Source organism: Phalacrocorax aristotelis, chromosome 2, assembly GCF_949628215.1.
Source record: "Phalacrocorax aristotelis chromosome 2, bGulAri2.1, whole genome shotgun sequence".
NCBI classification, from domain to species: domain Eukaryota; kingdom Metazoa; phylum Chordata; class Aves; order Suliformes; family Phalacrocoracidae; genus Phalacrocorax; species Phalacrocorax aristotelis.
In genome coordinates, this window is record NC_134277.1 from 58,185,293 (window position 1) to 58,202,917 (window position 17,625).

The 17,625-nt window shown below is 44.7% G+C and overlaps 1 protein-coding gene across 6 annotated transcripts in view; it reads right to left on the reverse strand.

The window, feature by feature from the left end:
* COA1 (cytochrome c oxidase assembly factor 1) overlaps window positions 1-17,625 on the reverse strand; it is a 55,301-nt gene that overhangs the window by 25,820 nt on the left and 11,856 nt on the right. The window contains exon 1 of one of the 6 annotated variants that reach the window (XM_075083740.1): window positions 39-148. The exons of the other annotated variants lie outside the window; for them this stretch is intronic. The gene's annotated coding sequence lies outside the window, so the exon portion shown is untranslated. Of the gene's footprint in view, window positions 1-38; window positions 149-17,625 lie in introns of those variants that run through there. 6 annotated transcript variants of the gene reach the window in all.

Consider the following 17,625-nt stretch of genomic DNA (forward strand, 5'->3'; position numbering starts at 1 on the left):
TCAACCACTAGGATTTTCTACAGTACATATTACATCACCTTTCCTGAGAAACTTGTCTGAGCACATCCCTTTTCTTGCTTTCTTCTTTCATAATGTCCTTCACATTCCTCTTTCAATATTTGTTGTTCTCTCTGTGGAAGCTCAGTTGCTGGCATTTTAAGGAAAGGTTACATAGCAAAAGGGTCACTAATGGAGCTTTTTTTCTTCCTATCCCATGCTCCTAGAAAGAAAACTGTAGCATGTGGCACCTTTAGTGAAAGGTTTTCCTTCAGAAAAACCTACAGTGTTCATTGCTGGTTTCAGAACAAGAAAAGGAATTTGGAGCATAAATCACCTTGGCCATTTTAATTCTAACAGTGAAGAAGTAAGGAGAAAGAGCAAAAGAGAAAACAAAAAAAAGACAGCAAGTTATGCTCTGGTACAAGTAGAAAGCCAGATCCATAAATTTTACCCTCATCCCTGATACTTAGGTGACTGTACCCCTGATCAAATTGCTCTGTGCCTCTGCTTGCTTCTTTACGAGTCCTGGTCCTTATGAAATGGCCTTGGAAGTCAACAGTCATATGTCTTTCAAAACGTCCTCTAGATAAAATGTACCAATTGAAGTCTGGTCCAGAGACACCTGAAGGTGCTGGGAGCCTGTCCAGTTCAGGTCCATAGACTTCCAAGTAGGCAATGTAAGAACAATGTTAAGTGTGGGGAAAGTGTTTGGAATAAGCTGGGAATGGAGCCTTGTTTATAAACTTGGATGGCTTAATATGCATGCTCACCTGTGTGAACACATGCACGGCAGGGTCCAAAGTGGCAATGCTAAAGCCATCATATCCAATGGGGGAATAAGCCAGGCCAACCAGAGCAGCGACCAAGGTGCCTTAGATGCCTCATGAGATGGCAGTCAGAAGACCAACCACCTCAAGGGTGTGTACGGCTCTAGTGGATCCTCGTGCACCCCTCCAGGGAAACCTGCATGCTCAAGTACCTCCCTGAAATGGCTGTACACCAACGCACACAGCATGGGGAATAAACAGGAGGAACTAGAGATCGGTGTGCAGTTGCAGGGCCACGATCTCATTGCAATTACAGAGGCATGGTGGGATAGCATGCACAACTGGAATGCTGTCATGGATGGCTAAATACGTTTTAGGAAAGACAGGCCAGCAAGGCAAGGTGGGGGAGTTGCTCTTTATATGAGGGAACAACTGGAATTCATCGAGCTCTGCCTAGGGGTGGAGGAAGAACGAGTTGAGAGTTTATGGGTAAAAATCAAGGGGCAGGCAAATATGGGTGACACTGTTGTGGGCTTTTGTTACAGGCCACCTTATCAGGAAGAGGAAGTTGATGAGGCCTTCTACAGGCAGCTGGAAGTAGCCTCACAATTTCAGGCCCTGGTTCTCGTGGGGGACTTCAATCATCCTGATATTTCTCTGAAAAGCAACATGGCGAGGTGTGCACAATCCAGGAGGTTCCTGCAAAGCATCAAGGATAACTTTTGACACAGGTGGTGGAAGAGCCAACGAGGCGAGATGTGCTGCTAGACCTTAAACAAAGAAGGCCTGGTTGAGGATGTGAGGGTTCGGGGTAGCCTTGGCTGCAATGACCGTGAGATGGTGCAGTTCAGGATCCTGCATGGTAAAAGCAGGGCAACAAGTAGGATTAGAACCCTGGACTTCAAGAAAGCCAACTTTGGCCTCTTCAAAGACCTGCTTGGAGGAATCCCATGGGCTAGGGCTCTAGAAGGTAGGGGGCGTCCAAGAGAGCTGGTTAATATTCAAGGAGCACTTCCTCCAAGCTCAAGATCGGTGCATCCCTATGAGGAAGAAGTCAAGCAAAGGAGCCAGGAGATCCGCATGGATGAGCAAAGAGCTTCTAGAGAAACTGAAATGGAAGGAGGAGCTTTACAGTATGTGGAAAAAGGGACCGGGTACTTGGGAGGAACATAGGAATGTTGTCAGGGTATGCAGACATGCAACAAGGAAGGCCAAGGCCCTCTTGGAACTAAATCTGGCAAGGGATGTCAAGGATAACAAGAAGATCTTCTTCAAATACATCAGTAGTATTTCAGTACCGTTCAGTGTTCAATATTGACCAGCCATTTTACTATTATATGGTATATGTGATATATATATCTACATAGATAGATTAATTATATAATATATTATATGATATAATTATATCAGATTCATTAGAATGTTAATTGAAAGTGAAAATTCTTGAAAAATTAAATAATCCTCGCTGTTTCAGTGGGGAAACTGTGGGCCTGCTGCTAAACGAGGTAGGGCATTGGTGACACAGAATGCAGACAAGGCAGAGTTACTGAATGCCTTTCTTGCTTCAGTCATTACTGCTAAGGCTGGCCCTCGGGCATCCCAGCCCCCAGAGGAGGGAGGGAAAATCTGGAAAAAGGAAGACTTCCTCTTGGTTGAGGAGGATTGGGTTGGAGATCATTTAGGCAAACTGGATCCTCACAAATCCATGGGCCCTGATAGGATGCACCCATGAGTGCTGAGGGAGCTGTCAGATGCTCTTGCCAAGCCATTCTCCATCATCTTTGAAAGGTCATGGATGACAGGAGAGGTACCCGAGGACTGGAAGGTAGCCAATGTCACTCCAATCTTCAAAAAGGGCAAGAGGAGGACCTGGGAAACTATAGGCCAGTCAGCCTCACCTCCAGCCCCAGAAAGGTGATGGAACAGTTCACCCTGGAGGTCATCTCCAGGCGTGTAGAGGAAAAGAAGGTTATCATAAGCAGCATATATTCACCAAGGGGAGATCATGCTTCACCAACCTGATAGCCTTCTATGATGGTGTGACTGGCTGGGAAGATGAAGGGACAGCAGTGGATGTTGTATGTCTCGACTTCAGCAAGGCATTCAACACCATCTCCCTTAACAACCTCATAGGTAAGCTTAGGAAGTGTGGGTTAGATGAAAGGACAGTGAAGTGGATTGAGAACTTAATCAACAACAGAGCTCAGAGGGTCATGATCAACAGCGCAGGGTCTGGTTGGAGGCCTGTAACTACCAGTGCTCTCCGGGGGTCTGTGCTGGGTCCAGGCTGTTCAACATATTCATCAGTGACCTGGACAAATACATAGAGTGTACCGTCAGCAAGTTTGCTGACAATACCAAGCTGGGAGGAGTGGCTGACACACCAGAAGGCTGTGCTGCCATTCAGCGAGACCTGGACAGGCTGGAGAGCTGGGCCAAGGGGAACCTAATGAAATTCAACAAGAGCAAGTGTAAGGTCCTGCACCTGGGGAGGAACAACCCCATGCACCGGTACAGGCTGGGGGTTGACCTGCTGGAAAGGAGCTCTGCTGGGAAGGACATGGGAGTGCTGGTGGACATTCGTGGCAAATTGACCATGAGCCAGCACTGTGCCCTTGTGGCCAAAAAGGTCAACGGTATCCTGGGGTGCATTAAAAGGAGTGTGGCCAGCAGGTTGAGGGAGGTTATCCTCCCCCTCTACTCTGCCCTAGTGAGGCCTCATCTGGAGTACTGCATCCAGTTCTGGGCTCCCCAGTTCAAGAAAGACATGGAACTACTGGAGAGAGTCCAGAGGGGGGAGCTACAAAGATGATCAGGGGACTCGAGCATCTCTCTTATGAGGAAAGGCTGAGAGACCTGGGTTTGTTTAGCCTGAGAAGAGAAGACTGAGGGGGGATCTTATCCATGCTTAGAAATACCTGAAGGGTGGGTGTCAAGAGGATGGGGCAGGACTCTTTCCAGTGGTGCCCAACAACAGGACAAGGGGCAATGGGCACAAATTGGAACACAGGAAGTTCCACCTGAATATGAGGAAAAACTTTACTGTGAGGGTGACAGAGCACTGAAACAGGCTTCCCAGAGAGGTTGTGGAGTCTCCTTCCCTGGATATATTCAAAACCTGTCTGGACATGGTCCTGTGCCCCCTGCTGTAGGCGTCCCTGCTCAAGCAAAGGGGTTGGATGAGATGATCTCCACAGGTTCTTTCCAACTTCTACCATTCTGTAATTCTGTGTGAACTGGCACGTAAGACAGCTGGTTGTTGTTTTTTTATGTGGGCTCTTCTACAGATGCTCGCTGCAGCAAGGCAGTGTGTGCAGTAGAATGGTATGGTCGGTTGTAGGGCATCAGCTCAAAAGCATGGTAAAGATGTTCATTTTGACTAAAGGTAAATGGCTGAACATGAAGCTTGGAGGTATCTTCTATTCAAATGCAGCTCCTTCTTCTAAACACAGTGGCTCCTACATGATCTTCTTGAGTAGTTTTAGTATTTCTATACAAACAATGGAGAAGGAAATCTAATTCCCAGATTAGGAAAGGAAACGCAGCTAAATGAATACTGTTAGCAAGGGCAAGCATATTATCTCTGTCTGTTTGGGAGCCCACTGAGCTGAACAAAATCTTTTCATTAGCTGTAGCAGAGTCTTTATTTCACTCCATTTTAATGATCTGTTTAGGATTAAACATTCCTTGAAAAACACACTGCTTTTACTCCCAAAGTATTTTCCATTCCATAGGACTCTAAGCTTCAATTTAGCAAAATGCTGAATGATCTGTGCCATGAAGTGTAACTGAAGCACCCTGTAGCCTGCAGTAGTGCTCCCTGGACCTCTGTTTTTCAAAGGATCTGTGAAAAATCAACAGAAAACACACAAGCAAGCTATTTTGGACAAGCTTAATTTTAGTACAAATAGGTCCTCATCTTTACTGGAAAACTTTTAAGGGAGCAAAAAAACCCAAAGAATTAAAAACCACTATGCTTCAACAGCAAAATAGTCTAAAAATTAGCTTAATACTTTTAGGATCAGCAGTCTGGGCAGATAACTAAAGCAATGGATAATAAAAAGCCAACCACTGGGTACCCAGTTAATGTAACAATGCTAAAAGAACAGGAAATTATTAAAGCAGAAGGCAATATTTCATTTATTATTCAGCTGGGATTACTGCTCAGGAAGTCACTAATACACATTCGTAATGAATACTAGAAGTGAGCACAGGCAGAAACTTGCCTGTTACCCAAATGAGCATGACTAGTGCTGAATGTTTCTCTTACTAATCTTTCTTAGAGCCTGAATTTCACTTCCAGAAAAGCAAGACTGTTTGGGAGGTTCCATTTTCACACTTAATTGCAGAATCAGACACCTGGAGCCCTTCTTCCAGGAGCTCTTTGGGTTTTGGTTTCTTCTGAGCAGGAAGGACACTGAAGAGTAACAAAGACCAAAGCACCTGCTCTGAACTTGGTTTGCCAGCCTGCCAGTTGTGTGTTGGATTGGGAATTTCCTTCACTTTTCTGGAAGGTAGAAAAGAAGAGGAAAGGAAAAAATAAAAAGGAAAACTAGCCCAAATAAGTATTCTGTTCCAGTTGATCTGTTTAGGATTTCGTTACTGGCCTCTGCCAGACCAGGAAAGGCTTCAGTGTATGAGAAACAGCACTAAGAGATCAGATTGGAAGGGGTTGTACCAAACCAGTGGATGCAGTATGGCGTCCCTGGCATGGCCAGACCCCTCTAGAGGTGGCAGAGTGTGACCATCCTGCCAGAAACCACTCACAAGACCACATCAGTACTTTCCCACTTTTCCTGTCTTAGGAGTCTCAGATGAAGAGGCAGCTGCCTCGTGCCAACCGATTGGGAAATGTTAGGCATGAGGTGTGTCTTCCAAAAGGTCTGAATCAGGATTGCAATGCCCAAGTCAGATGCCTAAATTAAGGAGGCAGTCTCAATACAGACTACCCTTCCCCCTTCCTGAAATGCTGAAATTGCTGATTTTCCCACTTTTCAGTTGCTACGGGTTTCTGTTAGAAAGGGATGATACTGTAACTTAATTTCTAAAGCACCAAAAAGTGCTGCAATGAGAGATTCAGATAACGCTACTGAGGAGCACTTGGTGTCACATACAGAGGCCGTGTGTAGGATATGCTGCTATCACAGGTAAAACCAACTGGCTTAGTGACAGACTGGAAGCTGTGGCTTCTACAGAGAAAAGGTAGACCTGGGATAAATGAAGTGACATGAAATAGAAAGGGAACTTCTGACCATACTTTGCCCCCCCCCCATCTTCCATTTTTACCCCTTCTTCTGCTCCCACTCCATCCCTTGTCCTCTGGCCCATTTGCAAAAATCCAAAATGGCACTGGTCGTGTTACAACTACAGATCATTTGTCAAAGATTTGTCTCCTCCCTCTCTGTATGAGCTAATCATTCCCAGCAAGCTTTCTGGGGTGATGAGTCAGTGGCACAAATAACTGACAGGTTAGATGTGGTATTTATTTTCTTCTGCTTTTTTTAAGCATGGCAGTCTCCCCCATCCACAAGCATAGAGGAAGGGGCAATCAAACTTACTGCAGCTGGGAGCTCTATGGAAAATGTCCTCAAAACCTGCAGGTTCCAGTAAAAGCCTTGTATTTTTTGTATTCTTTTTTTGGTACCAGGCATTGCTGGATGTTTACTCAGCAACACACTGTTTTAAAAGTTGCAACATTCATCTTTAAACATTAATTATCAAGGCATGATTGCCTCAAAAATCCACTGCCTGAGGCCAGGGCCAGGAATTGGAAAATGTAATTTTGGAAAGAAATGAGAACAAATGCTGAGCCTTTTATTTGCAGGTTAGTACAAATGACTAACAGTAAAGCAAAAATGGTTTAGATGTATTTGTTGTTCTGAATGTTGAATTCAAAACTTAGCAGTGAGTTGCCTGGGGTTTGTTTTCCCCCCAGTCTTCTTTCTGTGAAAGTCAGAGAGGCTGGTGAATTTTGGAGAGGTGTAGGAAGTACATTTCTAAAAATTCAATTAAAATCTTTTACTAGATTGGAAGAAAGAAAGAAGGTAAGAAAAGGCTAAATGATGCATGCAAAGTCAGGCAATAGTTGCAATAGTTGTTGGACAATTACTGTACTCATTTGGAGCTTCATTTCAGGATTAAGGCTGCAGTGATTCTCAGTATCTAGCTCCATCTCCCTCAGTTCTACTGAAATCTACCTGGATTTACCAACAGTATAACAATGGATTGAGCCCATTTCACCCTGAATGGCAACACCAGATTAAATGTTCCTGTGACTCTACATTGCCATATGGGGTGTCCCAGCCTGAATCCAACAGAACCATTGCAATAGCAATGGTATCTTCATCTTTCCCCGTCTGGCCTTGCTGCTGGCAGACTGGGGCCAGCCTTGCATGACCACCTTTGCAGGGCATCAGAGGCACTTCTTTTCCCACAAGGGTAGAGAACTTGTTCATTCTAGCCTCGCATCGCCCCTCAGTGTTGGCCATGCCTGGGAGCACAGAGCGGATGGGAGATGTAACAAACACATGATCTGGTGGGCCTGAGGCTGGTTTCTTGTGTGACCATAGGAGAGACCACAAGGGCAGGGTCTGTGATGGTCCTAAAGTTGCAGTTATGCACCAAAGCCTGGAGGCCAAAGAGACTCCAAATTGTGACGCTCATCTTTCCTAATGCTGATGTTCAACCAGGAACCTCCAGTTCTGCTCCTGGGTGTGCTCAGAAGCACTTCTGACCTCATAGCGCTGAACAGCTTGGTACCTGCCTCCCTAGGATTGGGAATGGCATGCCACTTCAGTACCAGAAGGGCCTGATCCACTAGGTCTATCAAAAACTGCCTAACCCATCATGTTGCTTTCAGAGGAGTGGAGAAAAGACAAGAAAATGGTGGTAATGATAGTGCTTGTCTCCCATCTCCTCTCCCCACTTGTTTCTGTCTAACAGTTCTGTACTGAAAGCTTTTTCCCCATGACCTGGGAGATCTGGTTTCAACATGCTCCAAGTAGGTTCTCTTGCTGAGTCAGTCTGTACCCTTCTGTTAACCTGGGAATAAAAGACCTTCTTTACCTCATGGCCGTTCTCACCAGGCCTATGCTGCAGACCCTTGCCCACGGACCAGTTTTTGCAGATGCCTCATGACCACACTGTTAAGGGTTTGCTCCCTACTGAGTGGGCTGGCTGCAGCCATGCTGCATAGTGCTATGCTCACGCCTTCTCTCTTGACACTGTAGCTAACAGTTGTTATTTTCTATGCATGGGCTTGGTGGTTTTTTTTTTTCAGTTCAAAGCATGGAAAATACTAACAGGTGTATGCTGCAGGCCAGCAGAGCAGTGCTGCATCAAAAACATTACAGTGCCAGAAAAAATTGTTGCATGCTCTAGGAAAAGGATGGGTGAGGGCACAAATTATGCTATTGCCTAACCTGGAATAGTGCTGAAGCACTGTCCTCGTTGAAGGAAATACATTTGGTGCCTTCCACATCTACCCTGTCTGTCTGGAACAAACCCTGGAGTGAACTACATGGTTGATGACACTCACGTTTCCCCTTGGGGATACCAATGGATTTGTTCCAGAAGAAAGCTCAGACACTGACGGGTGTCTGACATACTGACCATGGGTAGTACGAATGACCAGGAAACCCATCCCTGGAGCAAAGCAGGAGTGTGCCAAGCTACTAAAGCAGACACAGCATTTTTAAGCAATAGCTGTTCTGCTTTGATGGGGCCCATGAAGTTCAAGAGAGGTATCTCTGCTGAGCTCACTCTAGTCAGACAAAGCACCAAGTAGAACATCAAAACAAAGTGAAACACAGTGCTGTACAGCAGACCTTTGTTGGTGTCATCAAATAAGTAATGACAACATTCATTTTCTCACTATTCTTCCCTCTCACACTTCCAAATAACCTGCATTTGTAGGGTGATGCTTGGAAGTGTACAGGAAAAGACTGGGGCCTGCACTCACATCCTTCCCTCCTTTGCCAGCAATCCAGTGACCCGCTTCAGTTCTGTTTTATCACAGGTACAATTGGGAGACTGAGAGGAGTCTCCTGTGCCTCTGCCCTCTTGAATGTCACTGCTGTTCTACGGAAACCCAGCTGCCACTATGTTCTCCTGACCGCCTCTAAGATGATTGTCAAGGACAGAAAATATTAATTAAATTTTAATTAATAAATTGAATACTGTGGGGTTAATTATAGCTATTTACAGGGAGTATATGGGATTTGGAGGGCCTACCTTCTGGTGTTTTTGCACAAAGTGTTGCCTTTTCCTCTAAGCTCTAATTAGCTGGCTTTTTTTGTTTTTTAATAGCCAGTCTCCAAATGATTGCTCAGTAGCTCCCATTTTGTTCCTCATCAGCACTTCTCCAGCACAGCTGCTACAGAAGGGAAGCAGCCCTGCAGTTTGCCTTGCAGGGAGCAGATAATAAAGAAGCTATCAGAAGTGGTGTACACCAATAACAAAAAAGGGAAAAAACTGAGAGGCCCAGCCCCTAACATTGTCTAGCAAAGGGACTATATGAGAAACAAAGGCCATGGACAGAAATAAGAAGGAACAGCAACATCTGAAGCTGCTGCAAGGTCAAAAATCTTCTTTCCATATGCAGCCCTCTTGTCCAGCTGCATGTTCTGCCTTCCTGTATATGCATAATGCCAAGAGTCATCAACAGCACACAAGCTCTGGGGAAAAAGCAGGCTGTTCCAGCGCAAAGTCAATTGCACAGCTTGGAATAATTTCTCCTCTACTCCTTATTTTCAACATACACGTTTCCTCCTTAGTGGTAAAACCTTTTTAAAATTTAAAGAGAATTAATTATCTGTATTTTAAAACCAGTTACTTTTAGCTGCTCAGTGTAGAGTTATAAAGAGCAAGGGTCCTTTCAGGACACTGTTAAACTAAAAGCACACACTAAACACACTGGGCCCAGATAACCGGCGTCTATTCCAGCCCGCTTTTCAATTTTATGCCACTATATAGAAACTAATAGAATAGAAACTGTGCCTAAGAACCAGCACAGAAGACAGATTTGGGAGTTTGGGGGTTATTTTGGATTGTTGTTTTGTTGGTTGGTTTTTTTTTCAAAAGTGATGAACACGATGAGCAGACAGCCTGCTGCTTTCCCTCAAGTATCTTGTCCCGCCTGCTTGTGTTCACGACTGAATGGCTGCCATGGAGGGAGCAGAGGGCAGTGGCTAGAGGATGAGGACTGGCAGTGGTGCTGCAGCTGGCACCTTCCCCAGCTGTCTTCCCCTTCCCACTGCAGCAGCTGGCTCTGTGTGGCAGGCACGGGAGACTGTTTTTGGCTCCTGCCGAGGTGAGATGGGGTGAAGAAAAGAGGGAGAAAGGATTTTTTTCGTAACCAAGAGCAATAATGCTAGTAAGGGAAAATGGGGATAGGCTGGCCAACATGGAGAGCAGGATATCCCCAAAACCCAACATGGATCCCTGTGGTTTCTGAGGTTGGAAAACCATTGCCTAAATTAAGAAAGCTATGTTCCATCTCAAAAAAGGAAACGTAAAAGCCAGAACCGCTCTTGCATAAAAGCCTAACTCATCTGGCTTCTCAAGCGTGCTTGAAAATTTTATCCCCCCTCCTTTGCAGCGAACCAGCTTCACTGCCCAGGGGTGCTGAGCTGAGGGCTCTCCAGCACCAAGGTGTCTCCTCACCCCATACCTTGGCTGAAAGCCTCAGATTACACTGCCAAAACCCTGCTCCAGGTCTGCCTTTCACAGCCACAGAGATTCCCCCCAAACAGAGAAGACAACGCACTGCCTCTTCTTTTAGTATTTAGAATTAAGTCACCTGAGAAACACTTGCCAGCACATGTGATAACTCACACCAATAAATGCACATCTACCAACTGAGCAGCAGTGCCCACACAACACTAGCAGCTGCTACTGTTTTTTAAAGGCATCCTTTAAAAAATAAAAACAAACCCTCAACGGTGTATTCAGATGGGTTTTTCCCCACTTCAGCAGCAAAACTAATTTTGTAATAAGGAGGTAAAGATCCCGCTGCTTAAAGCTTTTGCTCCTCCTGAGGCTCCGTTGCTTATCCAAGTCACAAGATCTCAGTCACACCTATGATTACTGGTCACCCCCATGCCGGTCTCCCGTGGGCTCAGAGTTCCTGGAGCCAGGCAAGGAGCGCACAGGCTTGGTTGCAGTCGTAAAGGGCTGAGAGCCTGTAAGGAGGCTGACACGCCGGATTAGCGAGGCTGTTTCCAGCCGGTGCGGTGGTGCCTGACTGCCTGGCTGGGGCTGGGCAGGCCGGGCACGGAGAGCTGCCGGCAGGATCGGGCTGCCGGTGCCACCTTCTGGACACATGTGCAAGCGTTATTCACCTTCCCCTTGGGAGAGAAGAACACTAAGGAAAGTTCGTTCCACTACTTACTCCTGCTTTTTTGTCTGCCTCCACCACCACTCCCCCGCCCCCCTTTTTAATCCATCATCGTGAAGCATGTAACTCGGGGGCACAGCCCCATCAGGAACCAAGACGGCTGTACAGCGCATCCCGCCTTCTGTGGGAAAGTACGTACTGCAAGCTTGGAAAAGTGCCTCCTCCCTTTAGCATTTCCTGTTCTCCAAGCACCTCTGAGAAACAGCCAAGCATGGGAGAAGTAGAGACAAGACAGTGGTGCTCGTCTGAAGAGACATCTGTGCATTTTAGGCCACGGAGGAAGAGCAGGGGGCATGCAAGGGCACCCTAGTTAACACTAGTGGCACCATCTCAGGCACTCACAGAGTATTAATTTCAACAAGGACTAGTCTGTGGAGAGGGGTCTGACTGGTCTTGCTGTCCAATTAGCTTTAATGGCCATGTGTGAATGCAGATATCACAAAGTCTTGCCATTTATGTCAACGGCAGTCATGTTCTCCAAGGGAATTGTCCTCTTTAACATCCAAACCACAAACTGTTGAGCGTGGTTACACCACAGGAATTACTGAGAGCAAGGCTAAGGTTGGAGAGGCCACCTCATTCTGAAAGAATCCAAAATACATCTCCCGTGGACAGCATCTGCAGTTCTACCTATTTCTTATAGCTGCAGAGTGGGTCCCGACCACTGTCTTCCAAGTGGCAAACAGGATGCATACACCCAAGACAGCCTCAAAAGGAGCTCACAGAATAAGCTTGGGAACAACTTTTAGTGCAAAGATGTCTCCATGGAATGGTTTAAAGAGCACAATTAGGAGTGGCAGACCAGGAAAAGCTGTGAGGTTGGAAAGAAATGTCTGAATCAGCAGAAAGCAAAAAGGAGCCAAAAGAGCTACAGGGATGGTGCAGAAGGCAGGCAGCAATGAAAAGTTGCAGGCTGTAGAGCGCAGCACTGCAGGGCTCCTCACTGAAGACTTCTTCTGCCCCAAACTAAGATGGGGCTTAAGAAATGGGGAGTTCAAATATGTCAAATGCTTGCCACAGCTGCAAGCATGCAGCATCTAAAGCAAGGGGCCTCAATTTAGTGGCAGCTTTTTTAGGGATTCCTGTAACATGAGGTGGTGGCAATAGAAGCAATGGGTCATATGAAGTGCACAGGTAATGAAATGTGGTCCACAATGGGAACTTAAATGATCTAAGTATTATACAGACACTGCTGCACTCCTCTACTGCAAATGCTACGTTTTTCCATTTCAGAGGCAGGGGCTCAGAAGTGATGTGGAGTCAGGCTGAAGGACCCATAAGGCAAACGTACAGCAATGGTAGGGCAATATATTTGTTTCAGAAATATAAGGTACCTGAAATATTTTTTCATTACATTTATTTTAAATCTGTCAAGCCTTCCTTTAATACTCACATAGCTTAATGATAAATACCAACTGTGTGGTGATTAAAGCTGCACCGCAGCTTGATATTGCTCTGTTGCTATTATGCAACCCAGTTTCAGATGCTGATCCATCTAGGTTGTCGGCTTTGACAGCTGGACTGCAGTTTAGCTGCTGCAGAGCTGGCCCAATATATGTACCGTTACTGCTTGCTTGTGCAATGGCTTCACTGCATTTCTTTTAACGTTGATTTATTAAAAACAGCAATAGGCTACATTCCACAATGGTGTAATCGGACTTCCCTGATGATAATGGCAGTTTACTCATGTCAAAGCATCTCATTCTAATTGCTGTTAAGTCTCAGTTCCCATGGCTCTCCAGGAAGGACACGGACAACTCACAACTGAAGTAAGTTTCAGCAGGATCTGGGATTCTGAGCCCTGCAGAAAGGGATTTATAGATGCGCATCTCTCTAGCACTGGTGCTTGGCAGTGTTGTATGCTTTATAACAAAGGGGGTCAGTGAAGTACTTTTACTCTCTTTGGCTACTACACTGAGGAAATAGCAAGACCTCTATTTATAAACTTTATAATTTCCGGTCTCTATTGATTTTAAAAGCATCTTTAGTATGCAAGCAGCTGTTTAATGCATTTTGACCCCAAAGCAGGGCATTTGCATTAGTATTCCCACTAGAACATTTGTCCTTTCGTGTCCATGCATTAAGGCCCTGTTTAAAATCTGTCCATGTCCCTAATCTCTCTGGGGAGCCTTCCCTGAATATTCAATGCTAGTCCACAGTCTGTAACAAAAGAAGGAGAAAAAAAAAAAAAAAGACAGAGAACAGTGTTTATGCATAAAGTTCAACAGCCTTTTCACGTAAAAAACATACGCACACACAAAAGCACCTCAACCACAGAGCCTGGCATTTCCACAGCAAAGATCTGACAGCATGTGCAGTTTTTCAAGTTAACTAATTTACAATAAGGGCATAAGGCATCTGAGCTCCAGATGCACTCATTCAGGCAGCAAGGGCCATAAATAAAGTAGAAAAGAATGCTCTGATTCTAACACAGGGTTTACAGAGATGTGCTGAAGGTCTAGCAGATGGGTTTTGCTATCTCAGCTTTTACCTGTGTAAAGTAAATGCATAAAGCTGCTTACTGGCTCCTTCATTTCAAAACCTCCACATTTGCTCCCATATGCTTCCATGAAGATACAGCTAATTTAAACAATGAGCAAAATCCTACCCCCCAGGGAAGCTGATGGCAAAACTCCCACTGGCTCCAGCAGGCTCTGAATGTTGCTCAACAAATACAATTGGCTGAACTTGACTAACAGCATAACCAATACTGTAATCAAATTTGTATTCTTTCATCTACAGATTTGCCACCCTAATGCTGCCCCTGGTGCTGCTGTTGCCCCGTGGTTCTTGTGGAAGAGCAAATCCAGCAACACAGCTGCTGCCACCAAAACTGGGCTCACTGCAGCCTCAACCCATGCTGACAGGCAGCTCTCTTCCATGGAGGGGTGAGAAATCCTCTCCTGAATTAGGACAACATATCAAAACATTTTTTGATACCATTAACTTTGTTTTGCTCAATCCACACGGTGTTCTAACACAGTTCTTACAAAGCAGAAAACTAGAATCCTGCACTTGAAAGATAGCATATCAGATAGGACAAATTTCTGATTTTCAAAAAAGTTTGCCAGTTGTGAAATTAGTTTTTTCCCTCACACAGAGACTTCATCATCCTCATCATCCAGGCTAGCTTCCATAAACATCTGAGTATTCCTTCTGAAGCCAGTCTGCTGTTTGGGCAGATGGCATGGAAATTTTACAGTCCATTTCATCCCTGATGCCTACAGTTAATGCTAACAGTTAATAATGTAGTACACACAGAGATACGTATACAAACACACAGCACATACAGACAAGCTAAGAGAAGAAAACATTTCTGACGAGTTCTGATAAGAGAATTAAATTGGCCAAGGCAGATTCCTCAGCTCAACACATACTAGAAGTACATCCCCAAAACTGTGTATTTGGCTGACTCTCAGAAAAATTGTGCACTGTGAACAACTAAGCAATGCTTCCTAGTTTAGTATTTTTTAGTATTTAGTGATGCACCCCAGCTTCCAGACAAAGCACTGCTTTCTAATACAGCTTAGGGAAAGACAGAGGAGGAAGAAGAGAATAAACATATTTGAAAACCGATGACTCAGACTAACTAGAGAATGCACTTAAAGCAAGTTTGTTCTGTCAACAGCAGTGCTCCGCTGTTTGTTTTACCCCTTTTAGACTGGGTCATCCTAATTCTTTTTCTTCATTTAATGGTGACATAACTAAGAGGCCAGGACGAAGCTGTCTCACCTATCATAAAAGCACAGTATGCAGTAATCATAGGAGGCTACTCTTCAAGACAAAGCCATGAACTCTACTTTTAAGAATGTGCTGGGCTGTAATTCTGAAGAACGCATTTATTAGCGAACTCCTGTTTTTATAAGCCGCAGATCAAGACACAGCTCCCTTCAGCACTGGACTGGCTTTATGAATCATGAGCCCTGCAGTGCACTGACATGAGACTTTGCTTTACAAATAAAATTGTTTGTTCAGCAGCAGAACACCCCAGTTCAGCTGCCTCTTTCTACAACTGCTGCATAGTCTCAAACCAGAACGAAACAGCTCTGCAATTACACATGCACTTAACATCCTCTTAGCATCCTACCAGATTCAGTATAAAAGCATCATGGTGCTGATGTCTGACATCTGCTTAATTATGCAACATTTTCAATACCTGGCTACTCTGCAAAACTAGGCAGCTAAGTAAAACAGGTCTAGCGCAGAGTCAGTCATGTGATTTTTTTTTTGGGGGGTGGTGGTTGCATGGGGTGCCAGAGGTTTCCCAGATATCCCTTATTTCAAAGCAGGAAAAAAAAAACAATGGCCAGCTCTGTACGAAACCACAGGTCAATAGATTTCAATAGTCCAAGGTTAAAATTGGCCTCCAGCTAGCTGCACAGACTTATCCCACAGGTATTAAACAGGAAGCTTTTAAAGCTTAAAACCAGTTACAGTTATGTGACTTATTCTTGTAAAAGGAGTTTTGATTTTTATCATTTACATGAAGACTAGAAGCTTTCCTCCTTTGAAATCTTTGTGTTTGACACTTCCTCTGTAGCACAGCAAGTCTGTGGTTTTCTCTCTTGCACGGGCTGTGGGTTGAGTTTTGTTTTGCTATTTTGTTCTTTTTTCTTTCACAAATCAAGCTGTCAGCAGCATGGGAAGTAAATCTGTAACTGGAACACATAAGAACTCTGTTCTGAGACTGCATCGCTGCCCCCAGTAAAGTCACCCTTGGAAACAAGAGCACTTGAGAATATTTTAGCACACAGTGGAAGGCTTTTCGCTATGGTTTATTTAGCTGAAAAGGAAAAACATAATACAAGTAAAAAACCCCAGAGATTAGAGATGCTAAAAGTAGGTGGTCTCTGCTAAGCTTCCTGCTACTGCAGGCCACAACCTTAAAGAGCACTGTGTTTGAATATCTGCTTTGGTGGGGACAACGCTTTTGGGCTGGGAGATAAACCTAGTTTTCTTGGACTGATATGAAGGCTGAACAATAATATACGCTCCTCTCCTACTACCGCAACCACTCCCAAAGCTAAGGGAGTCCAACCCAATACCAAAGGGCCATGCTGAGCACAGCTGGTTGCTACACAAATTGCTTTAGCCTGCTATTAACTTCTTCCTCTGCTCCTTACTCACTGCCCTGTATTCCGGCTAGTAGCTGTCCTCTCCGCATGTCCAGCCTCCATCACCAACAGACCCATCCCATCCCTCCCCAGATGCCACATCTAGCCACTGCTTCCCAGGTGGCCCAGTGTACCTAACCTTGATCTCCTGCTGGGCCCCAGAACCTATCTCCACTGTCAGATGCACCGTGCTCAACCAGCCCAGCTATGTCATTAGGTGTGCAGCTGCACAGCCACCAACTTGCCAGTATGCATGTGGCAGACCACTTCTTGGCAACTATTAATCATATATTGCATAAGAAACAGTCCCTTAATGCAGGCTAGTCTTTCCACTCCTGAACCATGTAAAGGACATAAAAGCTTTTGGCCATGCAGAAAAGTGAACAAAATGAGCAGTAATTAACTCTCATGACTACAAAGGCTAACAACTTCGGCACTTGCAAAGGGGATCAGAGGCAGCTGAGCTGAGAAAGAACTGTAGCAGAACAAGTATTTGCCTGGGAGCAAACACTGCCAGAGTGCTTATTTTAGAATGAATAGTCATGTTAGTTAACTAGAGCTAACTACCTGAACAAATAGCTCATGTTACAGCATACCGAGGTACACTAGATGCATCCTTTGATCTACTAACAGACCTACTGCAGCACTCTTTTTTTCAGAAATAAAAAAAAAAAAAAAATTTATCCTTCATAGCTGATTCTGTTTCTTTGATACAGAGTCTTTTCACACATAATAGGAACAAAACTTATATGAAAAAGGAACCTAAAATGGACTTAGTGATTGCAGCTTATTTACATTTAGTGTGAGCACGCTGTTTGCAAAGAAAAAAAGAGCAACCAAATTAAAAGTTTTTCTGTAAACTGACACATGTGACTTTTAAACCCTTTAGTCCTATCTCCATCAGGACAGGCAAGCTTCGGTGCACTACGTGCCGTTGTCGTTTCTGCCCTTTTAACGCAACTGCAGCCTCTCAGCATCAGGATTTGGCCTGCTGTTCAGTGGCATACTATGTAGCCCGCCACGCCCTACATGCCACTTACTTAAAATACCAGTGTGGACAATGAAGATGACTCCCATGGTTTTCAAGAAGTAGGAGAAGAGAGCTGGTTTTTGGGGAGTTTTTCTAGGCAGCCAAAATTCATCCTGAAAATTACAAGTAAAATGTGTTCTGATTATCACCATGCAAGTAAATACATCTCATCTGGAAACACACAAGATTCGATGAGCAGAAGTTTCTTTTTTACATGAACTGCTTTACACTGATCATAAACTTAAGGGATTTGACAGGGATTAAAGATTCATTTGTTAGCTACTGTGTTCTTTAATAAGCTTCTTAACATCTATACTG